Source organism: Hypanus sabinus, unplaced genomic scaffold (genome assembly GCF_030144855.1).
Source record: "Hypanus sabinus isolate sHypSab1 unplaced genomic scaffold, sHypSab1.hap1 scaffold_117, whole genome shotgun sequence".
NCBI lineage: Eukaryota > Metazoa > Chordata > Chondrichthyes > Myliobatiformes > Dasyatidae > Hypanus > Hypanus sabinus.
In genome coordinates, this window is record NW_026779229.1 from 35,248 (window position 1) to 47,370 (window position 12,123).

The window sequence follows — 12,123 nt, forward strand, 5'->3', positions numbered from 1 at the left end:
CAAAGAACAAACTGCCGGAGGAACTCAGTGGGTCGGGCAGCATCTGTGGAGGGAAATGGACCGTCAACATTTCGGGCCGAGATCCTCCCTCTGGACTGAGTGTGGACGGGAAATAGTCAGATAAAAGAGGTGAGGGGTGGGGATGGGGCAAGAGCCGGGAAGTGAGAGGTGGATCCAGGTGAGGGGGAGGTGGGAAGGTGGAAATAGTGACAGGGGTGGGTGGTGAGTGGTTGGGGCAACACGGGGCTGAAGAATATGGAAATTCCATAGAGGATTAACAAAGAGGTTAGAGAATATTTGTTATAGAGAGTGCAATGAAGATTCAACTGACTGATCCCTGGAGTGGTGGGGTCATCATATGAAGAAAGATCAAATGTGATAACCCTTTCATTTAGAGAATCGAGGACGGAGAGGTGAACATTGAAATGCACAACTTCATAACCGGTTAAACTAGGGATCCCAGTCTCTGAAACAGGGGTGGGCTAACCGGGACTGAGATGAGGGGAATTGTTTCCACTCCGAGGGTGGTGAATGTCTCGTTATGATGAGTTTATTTAATATTTTACCAAAAGAGCCACACAGCCCTACTACCGGCTCATTATTTCAAGAAACATATAAGTATCGGGGAAATGAGAGGACCTGCAGATGCTAGAAATGGAGAGAACTACACATAAAGTGCTGGAGGAGCTCAGCATGTCAAACAGCATCTCTGGATGGGAATCAACATTCCTGGCCAAGACTCTTCTTTATGACTCGATACCCACGTATCTGGAATATCAACAAGCAAAGACAATAGAAAGTAATGTAAAATCCAGAAAACCTTTGACAAAATTTAGTTCATGGCTTAAAAAAAACCTGCCAAACAGAGCTCAATAGGTAACAAATACAACAAAGGCAATAAACACTTGCATCAATACCGAGATTGACTTTTTTAATGAAAATATCTTGGTCCCATTTCAATCAGTAAAATTTACAAAGACAAATAAGAACTGAAGAGACTTTAGAAAAGTCTATTTACACGAAGTCCCACTTAGATTAACGACTACCTTGGACAGAAGGAGGAACAGGAATAACACACATGAAAAAAAAAAATCACACAACAGTCAGATAAAACCTAAATATATATTTTCATCAAAAATATTCAGCACTCCATGTGTGTATATGCAATCATGATAAGAAATACAGACCAGAAAGCTTTAATGAGAGGCCAACTCAGAACAATAAGTCATCACTCTGGAAGAAAACATTAACCAGTGGAATGAGTATGACCCTCCATGGGAGACATCCCAATGATCTGAGCAGACTGGATGGTGTGAAGGAAGCATCGAGCACCTGACTGAGAGTTGGAGATCCCTTCCCAGAATCAGCGGGGTTCCTTGCAGAAATGCAGGACAAGGTGTTTAAGAAAAAGAAAAAAATCTGAAATACATGGAATTCAAGCAAACAAGACACTAAATGCAGAAAATGCCAAGAGACACCAGACACAATCCAACACATTCCAGGATCCTGCAGCAGTTTAACTCAGTCTGATTACTTATGCAGGTACAATCAAGTGGCAAATGTCATTCACCAAAATCTTGCTTTAAAATACAAATGGATGAATGACCACGGTAACTTCATTAAGGCACAATAAATTCAAGCCTAAGGACATAATCTCACAATTTATATGATAATCAATACATTATTAGAGATAGGATCATCTCAAATAACCATTCAGATATAATATTACAGGATAAACAAGCAAGAATAACTCCCTCAATAGGTATAACCATTCTCAACACACACATGTGCCTCGACCAATGGGGCCTCTCACCACAGGCATTGTTCATCAGTCAGACAACAAAATTATTTTGTCTGCCAATTAACGTCCAAGTGTTGCTACTCTGTCATTCCTTGCCATGCCCCACTGTTGATTCCTTTCTCCTCATCATACGTTCTTACCAGAACCATCGTCCAGAGTCCCAAACTCTGCCCTGTGCAGACCAGCCTCTGGTTTCTGACCCTGCTCCTTTGAATATCCTACTTATGGTTTCCCATTCCAATTTAAGTCTTTAGAGGACAGTGGTGTTTCCAACAACCCTTTAGAAGCAGGGAAAATGAGTCATAATGTGGAAATAAGTTGTGATTAAGGAGGTTAACGAACAATGTCATTCTTCATCAGCCCAGAGATTAGAACTGCAGTCATCTCGACTTCTTCAGTCTGCAGAGAATTCAAGGGAAACAACAGGGGAGGATTTAAATGGACTGATGTGGAACAGATTCACTGGCCGGGTTCAGCAGGCCTGAGTACACCAGATGTGTTATAAATTCACTAAGCACCAAAGACAGAGTTTATAATAGAACTGGTTTATTTGTCACAGATGCAGAATATTAAACTCCAGCCCCATTAAAGGTGAATGTGCAGCAGAAGAAACACCTCCCATGCCCAGTGACCAGGGTGCAGAACTGGGTGTGGTGAGCAGCAGCAACAATTGCAGAGTTCAGCACCGACAGTCGGTCTCGAAATTGCATTCAGCAACGGTGATGGACAAATATCCAGCATGCAGCTCATTGAAACTATCTCCCGAGTTTGAACCTGGTAGTGTGCCACAAGTGTAACACACTGTAAGGTTTCACTGCTGATGTAACAGCCTCTCTGTAATGTTTCACTGCTGAGGTAATGGCTTCCCTGCAGCAGCAATGTTTAGGTTACGACTAGAGATAACAGGGTTTTGGAGTGTGGGACTATCCAATGAGAGAAATGTTCTTTCTTGTGAGTCTGGAAGAGAGATTTTCATGGCCTTTTGCTGGGGAGAGATGAGAAGACGTGAATGGAGAGACTGGGCCCTTTTTCTTTTTTTTTTTGTTTTCTTTACTAACCCTCTGGTCAAAGTAAGAATTATAAATCTTAATAGTTTAATCACATATTATGTACAATTTGTTACTTCAGGTGTCACACAGACGCAAACCTATAAAACTACCAGCAACAATTAAACACACTTGGAGTCTAGTTTTGCAGTTAACAAACAAAATTTTATTAGTAACTACTAATAATAGTGAACTTAAACCAGATAATCCAAGGGTTAGCAATGTTATGCATATAGAGGTGTGAATACAGGTTTCCCCCGGTACCTAAGGCTAGAGCGTTCCTATGAAACCGTTTGTAAGCCGAAATGTCATGAAGCAAAGAAGCAATCACCATTAATCTAAATGGGAAAAGATTGTGGACGTTCCCAGACCCAAAGAAAACCCACCAAATCATACCAAATAGCACATAAAACCTAAAATAACACTAACCTATAGTAAAAGTAGGAATGATATGATAAGTATACACACTATATAAAGTAGAAATATTGTATGTACGGTGTAGTTTCACTGAAAATCCAGAAGATAGTGAACTGAAATTGATTTGGAGAGAAAGAAAATCGGCACGTGCACGCATGCATACACCACTGCCGCACAAGGCTTCACGGTCACGGTAGTCTTTCTCGGGGTAAACTCACGTATAAAGCAGTCATCATCTTTATCATAAAAGTGAAAATCCTCTTTGGTTAGCAAAAACAGGTACTAATGTAGGTCTTTCGTAACAGTGAGCTGTCGTAAAGCGAACGTCCGAAAAACGGGAGCCACCTGTATATAAAATCCAAAACCAAGGTGGTAAACAACATTGTCTTACGATGATGTGGTAGATTCAATTTAGTTCACAAGATAGGGAGGGGGGGATAATAGACTTCTCTGTAAGAAGTCGCTTGCTTGTTCTGTGTTGGTAAAGGATCATTCTGACCTTGCTTAACCACACAGAACATAAACATTAGCTGGTCAGCATAGCAACCCAGCACTTCTGCAGAAATCCAACAGCGTCCAAGGTCAGTCTCGGTTCTCTTTGCACTTTAAAGAGACAGTCCACAGAGAGTATGAACCCCAAGGGCAGATTACACAGGGGACACATTGCTCAGTATCCACCCAAACGAGATTCTTCAGTTTGGCCAGACTGGGGGCTATAACCCCCTCTGTTAAGCTGCCAGCACAACTGGAAGCTACATAACATTAGATGACTGAGTGAATCGCTTCCTACATTCACAGCAGGTGAACGGCCTCTCCCCAGTGTGAACTCAATGATGCACACTGGTTGTTTTGGCTGAGATTTCTTCCCAAAGTCCAAGCAGATTGGTCTCTACCCAGTGTGAAGGCGCTGGTGTGCCTTTAGGATGGATGACTGAGTGAATCCCTTCCCACATTCTGAGCAAGTGTACGGCTTCTCCCCAGTGTGAACTCGCCGATGTACCAGTAAGGTGTATGACTCAGTGAATCCTTTCCCACATTCTGAGCAGGTGAAAGGCCACTCCCCAGTGTGAACTTGCTGGTGTGTCAGTAGTTGGGATGACCGAGTGAATCCCTTCCCACACTCTGAGCAAGTGAACGGCCTCTCCCCAGTGTGAACTTGCTGATGTACCTTCAGTTGGGATGACGAAGTGAAACCCTTCCCACAGACTGAGCAAGTGAACGGCCTCTCACCAGTGTGAACTCGCTGATGTATCTGCAGATGGGATGATCGAGTGAATCCCTTCCCACAGTCTGAGCAGGTGAATGGTCTCTCACCAGTGTGAACTCGCTGATGTATCTTCAGTTGGGATAACGAAGGGAATCCCTTCCCACAGTCTGAGCAGGTGATTGGCCACTCTCCGGTGTGAACTCCCTGGTGTGCCTTCAGTTGAGATAACTGAGAGTATCCTTTCCCACAGTCCGAGCAGGTGAACGGCCTCTCCCCAGTGTGAACTCGCTGATGTACCTTCAGATGGGATGATGAAATGAATCCCTTCCCACAGTCTGAGCAGGTGAATGGCCGCTCCCCAGTGTGAACTCGCTGATGTATCTTCAGATGGGATGATGAAGTGAATCCCTTCCCACAGTCTGAGCAGGTGAACGGCCTCTCACCAGTGTGAACTCGCTGATGTATCTTCAGATGGGATGACGAAGCGAATCCTATCCCGCAGTCCGAGCAGGTTATTGGCCACTCTCCAGTGTGAACTTGCTGATGTACCTTCAGTTGAGATGACTGAGCGAATCCCTTCCCACAGTTTGAGCAGGTGAATGGCCTCTCTCTGGTGTGAACTCGCTGATGTACCTGAAGTTGAGGTAACTCAGTGAATCCCTTTCCGCAGTCTGAGCAGGTGAACGGCCACTCTCCGGTGTGAACTGACCGGTGTTTCAGTAACTTATATGACGAAATGAATCCCATCCCGCAGTCCAAGCAGGTGAATGGCCTCTCCCCAGTGTGAACTTGCTGATGTTCCTTCAGTTGAGATGACTGAGCGAATCCCTTCCCACAGTCTGAGCAGGTGAATGGCCTCTCCCCAGTGTGAACTCGCTGATGTACCTTCAGTTGAGATGTCTGAGCGAATCCCTTCCCACAGTCTGAGCAGGTGAATGGCCTCTCCCCAGTGTGAACTCGCTGATGTACCTTCAGTTGAGATGTCTGAGCGAATCCCTTCCCACAGTCTGAGCAGGTGAATGGCCTCTCCCCGGTGTGAACTGACTGGTGTCTCAGTAACTTATATGTGGAAGTGAATCCTTTCCCACAGTCCGAGCAGGTGAACGGCCTCTCCCCGGTGTGAACTCGCTGGTGAGCCATTAGGACAGATGACCGAGTCAATCCTTCTCCACAAATTCCTCAGATGACCAGCCTCTGCCCAGTGTGAACTGACTGGTGTGTCCGCAGGTGGGAAGACCAACTGAATCCCTTCTCACTCACAGAACAGGTGAATGGCCTTGCCCAGTGTGAACTTGCTGATGTACCTTCAGTTGAGATGACCGAGTGAATCCATTCCCACTGTCTGAGCAGATGAATGGGCTCCCCCCATGTAAACTAATGGGCATGCCAGTTGGTCAGATGATCGAGTGAATCCCTACCCACAGTCTGAGCAGGAAGGATGATCGAGTGAATCTCTTGCTCCACTTCTTAAATATCTGGACAGAGACAGCAAAACTAGTGTGTTGTGTTCGAGATTCCCGTAGGCAAATTCCTTGTCATTTTTAACCTGTAAAAAGATTTACAAAATCCATCAATGGGTGTAGGACAACATTTCAGATGAGATTCCTTGAGTTGTCAAGGTGTGAGCTGGCATCACACTGTTTCAGTGAAGTTTAACCCAAGTTGGAGAGAGAAATCACCTTTAACTGGGCACAGTGCTGGTATCTGGAATGACCATCAATTCCCTGATGCTCTTCCTGTCTCTTTAAGAATGAGGCATTTCTGCCGTCTCCAATCTGTGACCTGGCTCAGTTTGACTCTCTCCGTTGGTATTGTTCCCTGTTCCCACTGAGCTGCATGGGTTCCTGGCCCCAAAGTAACTGAAACACTCTCACACAAGTAGCCTGCAATCCGTTCTATGCACCCACAACTCTCAGTGTAAATAAAGTTACCCCTGACATCCCCTCCATATCAACTTTCAAGCACCTTGAAACTATGCTCCCTCACATTAGCCATTTCAGCCCTGGGGTAAAAACCTCTAGCTATCCACACGATCAGTGTCCCTCATCATCCTATACATCTGAAAAAGGCTCTAAACATAAACAAAGATATTATACATATCTTTGAGGATTTGTTGGGAATAGACAACGTTATGACAGTATAGATAGGGTACAGGTAAGCAGCTTTTTCCACTGAGGATGGGTGCGATGACAACCATAGGTCATGGGTAAGCGGGGAAGTGAAAATTTAATGGGAACATTTGGAAAAGCTCTTTACTGAAATGGTCGTGAGAGCGTGCAATGAGATGCCAGCACAAGTGGTGAATATGAGTTCGGTTTCACCATTTAAAAGAAGTTTGGATGGGAGCCTGGATGGTAGGGGTATGGTGGGCGATGGTCCCGGTGCAGTTAGTTGCATTAGACAGTTTAAATGTTTGTTTGGCATTGAATGGATTGGGCAAATAGCCTGTTTCCGTACTGAACTTCTCCATGTTTCTGTGACAGAAGCTGGCTAAACTTGCTTGGAAGGGAAAGATAGGAGTGACAACGGAGCAACAATGGCTGGAGTTTCTGGGAGCAATTCAGGAGCTGAGTGATTGATACATCCCAAAGAAGTGGAAGCTTTGTAAAGGCAGGAAGACACAACCGTGGCTGAAATGAGAAGCCAAAGCCAACATAAAAGCCAAAGAGAGGGCAAACAAAAGAGCAAAAACTATTGGAAGCTTTTAGAAACCAACAGAAGACGACTAAAAATAAGTCTGATGAGCTCGGGGGTGGAATTATGATACTGTTGTCATTAATGAGTCTTGGTAGCACCCAACAGTCTGAGGCATTTAGAGGAACAAAATATCGGGGGCCTCAATATCTCTTGAAAACCAAGGCTCCCTTCACCAGTTACCTTTCAGCATACGAACTCTACACTCTCAAAAATGTCACTTCTGAAGGCCTCCCACTTACCAAGTACTCCTTTGCCAGAAAACGGCCTATCCCAAACCACACTTGTCAGGTCCTTTTGACACCATCAAAACTGACCTTTTATCCCCTCTGTTCTGTTCCCCTAACTAACGAATCCCCTATCACCCGTTTGACTTTCCTCTGCCAGGTAATCCCTCCATCCCCAACAGTTTCGAAAGTGGCCCACCTGGCTGTTGTGTGGGATGGCAACAAGAGTACTCTGCGATGGCTATTTAACTTCATTCCCCTTCACGTCTCTCACCTAGTTTCCTGTCTCCTGCACCTTAGGTGTAACTCACCTCTCTTCATGTCATATCTATCACCCCCTCCAACTGCTGGATGATCCACAATTCATCCGTTTTCAGCTCCAACTCCTCAAAGTGCTGCTGGGTGCACATCTTGTAGGTGAGGGTGTCAAGGACACTGGAGTTCTCCCCACCAATGTCCCCTCTAATTTGTAATCACCAGTGTGCACAGAAATCTTGTACTGTGCATTCTTTTACCCAGTGACGACATGTGCACTGCGAATTTTATATAGAGAGGTATTCATTTTAACAGCCAGCAAATCACTGTCTGTAAGAACTGTGATCTCCTCTGGGCTCGATTCAGTTCATCTGCCCTCTCACACCATGTCACAGGCCTGTAAAGGGTAATGAAGGATTTTCTCTCCAGTGCTTTTGCACTTTGTCCATAAGTGGTTTGCTTGCTAAATTATGCTTTAAAAAGTCAGATTTCCAAATAGCACTCCAATTCTTCCCTCTTGTAAACTCTCCAACAACTTTTGCATCACCACAATACACACAGGTATCACCAGTTTCTGTATTGTACATAAATATTTCCCCTGAAGTCTCCCCCAATGACTGATGGTGGTGACCTCAGTGATGGCAATCCCAATGAATATGAAGGGAAGGGCAGTAGTCTGTCTCACTGGAGTCTGGCACATTTGATGTGAAAGCTACTTGTTGCCCAGGGCAAAGGTGTTTGATATCATTATCTTCCAAAGAGAATGGTACAAAACATGTCGTCACGGGTTGAAAAGTCCAGAACAAGAGGAGGTGGAACAAGCAACACACACAAAATGCTGGAGGAACTCAGCAGGCCGGGCAGCATCTACGGAAAAGAGTACTAATGCTGAGTTCCTCCGGCATTTTGTGTGTGTTGGTTGGATTTCCAGCATCTGCAGGTTTTCTCCTGTCAGTGATCGGAGGTAGAACAAAGGCGAATTTCTCAACTGGTGATGTAAAAGATTTTGTTCCCTTTCTCCGAGTTCCTAATCCTTGCATTTAGATAGCTGCTCAGCTCTGTCTGAGAGATCCATCAGTTCCCATTCCCTCATCAGCCGGGAGCTCCCCGGGGCCCGTGTACGGATCGTGAGGCTGAGAGAGAGGGAAGAGAGCAGGACTGTCCCGGGATTGCGGACTGTGATGTCCGGATTTCACAGGAATCGTTCTGAAGTTGGTGTTTCAGAGAAAAACACGGAGAATCACTCTTACCTCCATCCGACATTTTCAAGCCTTCAGTGTACTATGCGCATGCGTGACACTCGGGGACGTCCTCAGCCTGACGCCTGCGCATTTCATCGGTGCCTCAACGACGGCGAAATTTTTAACTCATGGCCCTATGGGTAATCACGGTGCCATTAAAGATTTGTGCAGTTACCGGTTCAAGGTCTATACCTTATTTTTTTCGAGTGTATCGAAAAATCTGCAGCTGTTTTAACGCAGAAAGCGGCTCCCATAAGCAATATACTCAATATCAACGCGTATCTAATGCCAAAGTAAAATGCAGTTATAAAACACAGGAGATTCTGCAGTTGCTTGGAATACAGAGACGCACACACACAAAATGCTGGAGGAACTCTGCAGTTCAAGCAGCAACTAAGCAGCGGAGTACACAGGCTAGGCATGCTGAAGGGGCTCGGTGTAAACGTTGTCTTTTTATTCCTCTTCACAATTGCTGTCTGTTGATTTCCACCAGTATTTTGCAGAAATTAACCACCTTTTTTTTCGATCAACCAGTTTCCAAATGCTTCTAATCTTTCTTTTGTAGCCACATCCAGCTGGTCTGATTCCTCCTCCTCGTAAACTCTGGACCCCATCTCTCTTTGCAGCCCCAAAGCCTGACTCAATCTGGCAGCTCTCTGGTTTTTGACTCTGCACCATCGAAGATTCACTCGCTGGTCTGCTGTCAGACTTCAGAGTTGCATTGTGTTACGAGACCGCAGGTTCGTTTACTGTGAGTGTCACGTTGAGTGCCTGAGTGAGGCGGGTCAGTGACGTGAAACACATAGGGGGAGGTTGGGAGAGGGGAAGGGGTAGAGGAGGGAGGGGGAGGAAGAGGAGAGATGGGGAGGAAAGGGGGGAGGGAATGTCAAAACCACAGTGAGCTCATCGTCTTACTGGAGAAAATCATGCGGGTGTATAAGATGATGAGAGGCATTGGTCGTGTGGATAGCCAGAGGCTTTTTCCCAGGCTGAAACGGCTAACACGAGGGGGAATAGGTTTAAACTGCTTGGAAGTAGGTACAGAGGAGATATCAGAGCTAAGGTTTTTTTTTAAGCAAACAGTGGTGTGTGTGTGTGTGTGTGGAATGCACTGTCAGCAATGGTGGTAGAGGCGGATACAATAGGGTCTTTTAAGAGACTCTGAGATAGGTACATGGAGCTTAGGAAAATAGATTTCTATGATTCTGTGAAATTCAACGGAAATCTCCTATTCCACGGAGTGGTGACTAGTTGCAACCTGACACCTCAGGGAGTGTGAGAGGGGCACGGCAGGGGTAGATTTTGATATCCGGATATGGAACAGAAACATGGGCAGGAACCAGATAGGCCGACTGGACTTTGTAGCGTCCATAGTGAGTGCAGTGGAGACAGTAAGTACCTGAAACACGGGATTTGATACAAAACTGATTTATCTTTCACAGATCCACAATATTAAACACCAGTCTAGTTTAAGGCTAACATCAGCCTTACAGACTCCTCCAAGGCTCAATGACCGGGGTTCAGTCCTGGGTGCGATGAGCAGCCGCAAAAACTGCAGAATTTGACAGTAACAGTCCCTCGTGAACCTGCAGCTGCCTTCAGTTACTGTGATGGTTAAACATTTAACACAGATATGATTTGAACTTCCTCCCTGATGTAGGAGGGTTCATACCGAAGATGTAGGGGAGAAGGAAAACAAAAAGATAATAAAGTTGTGTGCACCGTTAGGGATAAGCAGAGAGGAAGAGGTGGAGAGTTTCTTAAATGCATTTATTTTAATGCTAGGAGCATTGCAAGAAAGGTGGATGAGGTTAGAGCAAGGATTGATACCTGGAAATATGATGTTGTAGCTATTAGTGAAACATGTTTGCAGAAGGGGTGTGATTGGCAACTAAATATTCCTAGATTTCGTTGCTTCAGGTGTGATAGAATCGGAGGGGCAAGAGGGGAAGGCGTTGCATTGCTTGTCCAAGAAAATATCAGGGCGGTGTTTTCACTGGATAGATTAGAGGGCTCGTCCAGGGGGACTATTTGGGTGGAATTAAGGAATGGGAAAGGTGTAGTAACACTTAAAGGGGTGTATTATAGACCACCTAATGGGGAGCGAGAATTGGATGAGCAAATTTGTAAGGAGATAGTAGTTATTTGTAGTAAGCACAAGGTTGTGATTGTGGCAGATTTTAATTTTCCACACATAGACTGGGAAGCCCATTCTGTAAAACGGCTGCATGGTTTTGAGTTTGTAAAATGTGTGCAGGATAGTTGTTTGCAGCAATACAAAGAGATACCAACTAGAGAAGTGGCAGTGTTGGATCTCCTGCTGGGAATGAGATAGCTCAGGTGACGGAGGATTGTGTTGGGGACCACATAGTGTCCAGTGATTTTGTTCCAAAATAATTATGGAGGAGGATAGGACTGGAACCAGGGTTGAGATTTTTGATAGGAGAAAGGCTAACTTTCAGGAGATGCAAAAAGATTTAGGAGTGGATTGGGACAATTTGTTAATGGGAAGGATATAATAGAGAAATGGAGGTCATTTAAAGGTGAATTTTTGAGGGTACAGAATCTTTATGTTCCTATTAGGTTGAAAGGAAAGGTTAAAAGTTCGAGAGGGCCAAGGTTTTCAAGGGATATTGGAAACTTGGTTTGGAAAATGAGAGAGATCTATAATAAATATAGGCAGCATGGAGCAATTGTGGTGCTCGGGGAATATAAAGAATAAAAAGAATCTAATATAAAGAATGTAAAAATGTAAAAATAAATTAGAAAAGCTAAAAGATGATATGAGGCTGCTTTGGCAAGTAAGGTGAAAATGAATCCAGAGGGTTTCTACAGTTAAGTTAATAGCAAAAGGATAATGAGGGATAAAATTGGTCCCTTAGAGAATCAGACTCGACAGCTATGTGTGTAGCCAAAAGGAGTGGGGGAGGTTTTGAAAATTTTATTTTCATCAGTATTCACTTAGGAGAATTATATTGAATTGTGTAAGGTAAGGGAAACAAGTAGGGTAGTTATGGAAACTAAGATGATTAACGAAGAGGAAGTACTAAAGCTTTTAAAGAATATAAAAGTGGACAAGTCTCCGGTCCTGATAGGATATTTCCTAGAACCTTGAGGGAAGTTAGTGTAGAAATAGCAGGGACTCTGACAAAAATATTCCTAATGTCATTTGAAAGGGGGATGGTGCCAGAGAATTGGCGTATTGTTGTTCTATTGTTTAAAAAGGTATCTCAGA

At 44.5% G+C, this 12,123-nt stretch overlaps 1 protein-coding gene across 1 annotated transcript in view; it reads left to right on the forward strand.

Moving 5' to 3' along the window:
- Positions 1 to 2,439, forward strand: part of LOC132386465 (zinc finger protein 229-like) — a 29,231-nt gene extending 26,792 nt beyond the window's left edge. The window contains exon 6 of the mRNA XM_059958764.1: positions 2,361 to 2,439. The gene's annotated coding sequence lies outside the window, so the exon portion shown is untranslated. The remainder of the gene's footprint in view (positions 1 to 2,360) is intronic.
- Positions 2,440 to 12,123: the final 9,684 nt, after the last annotated feature.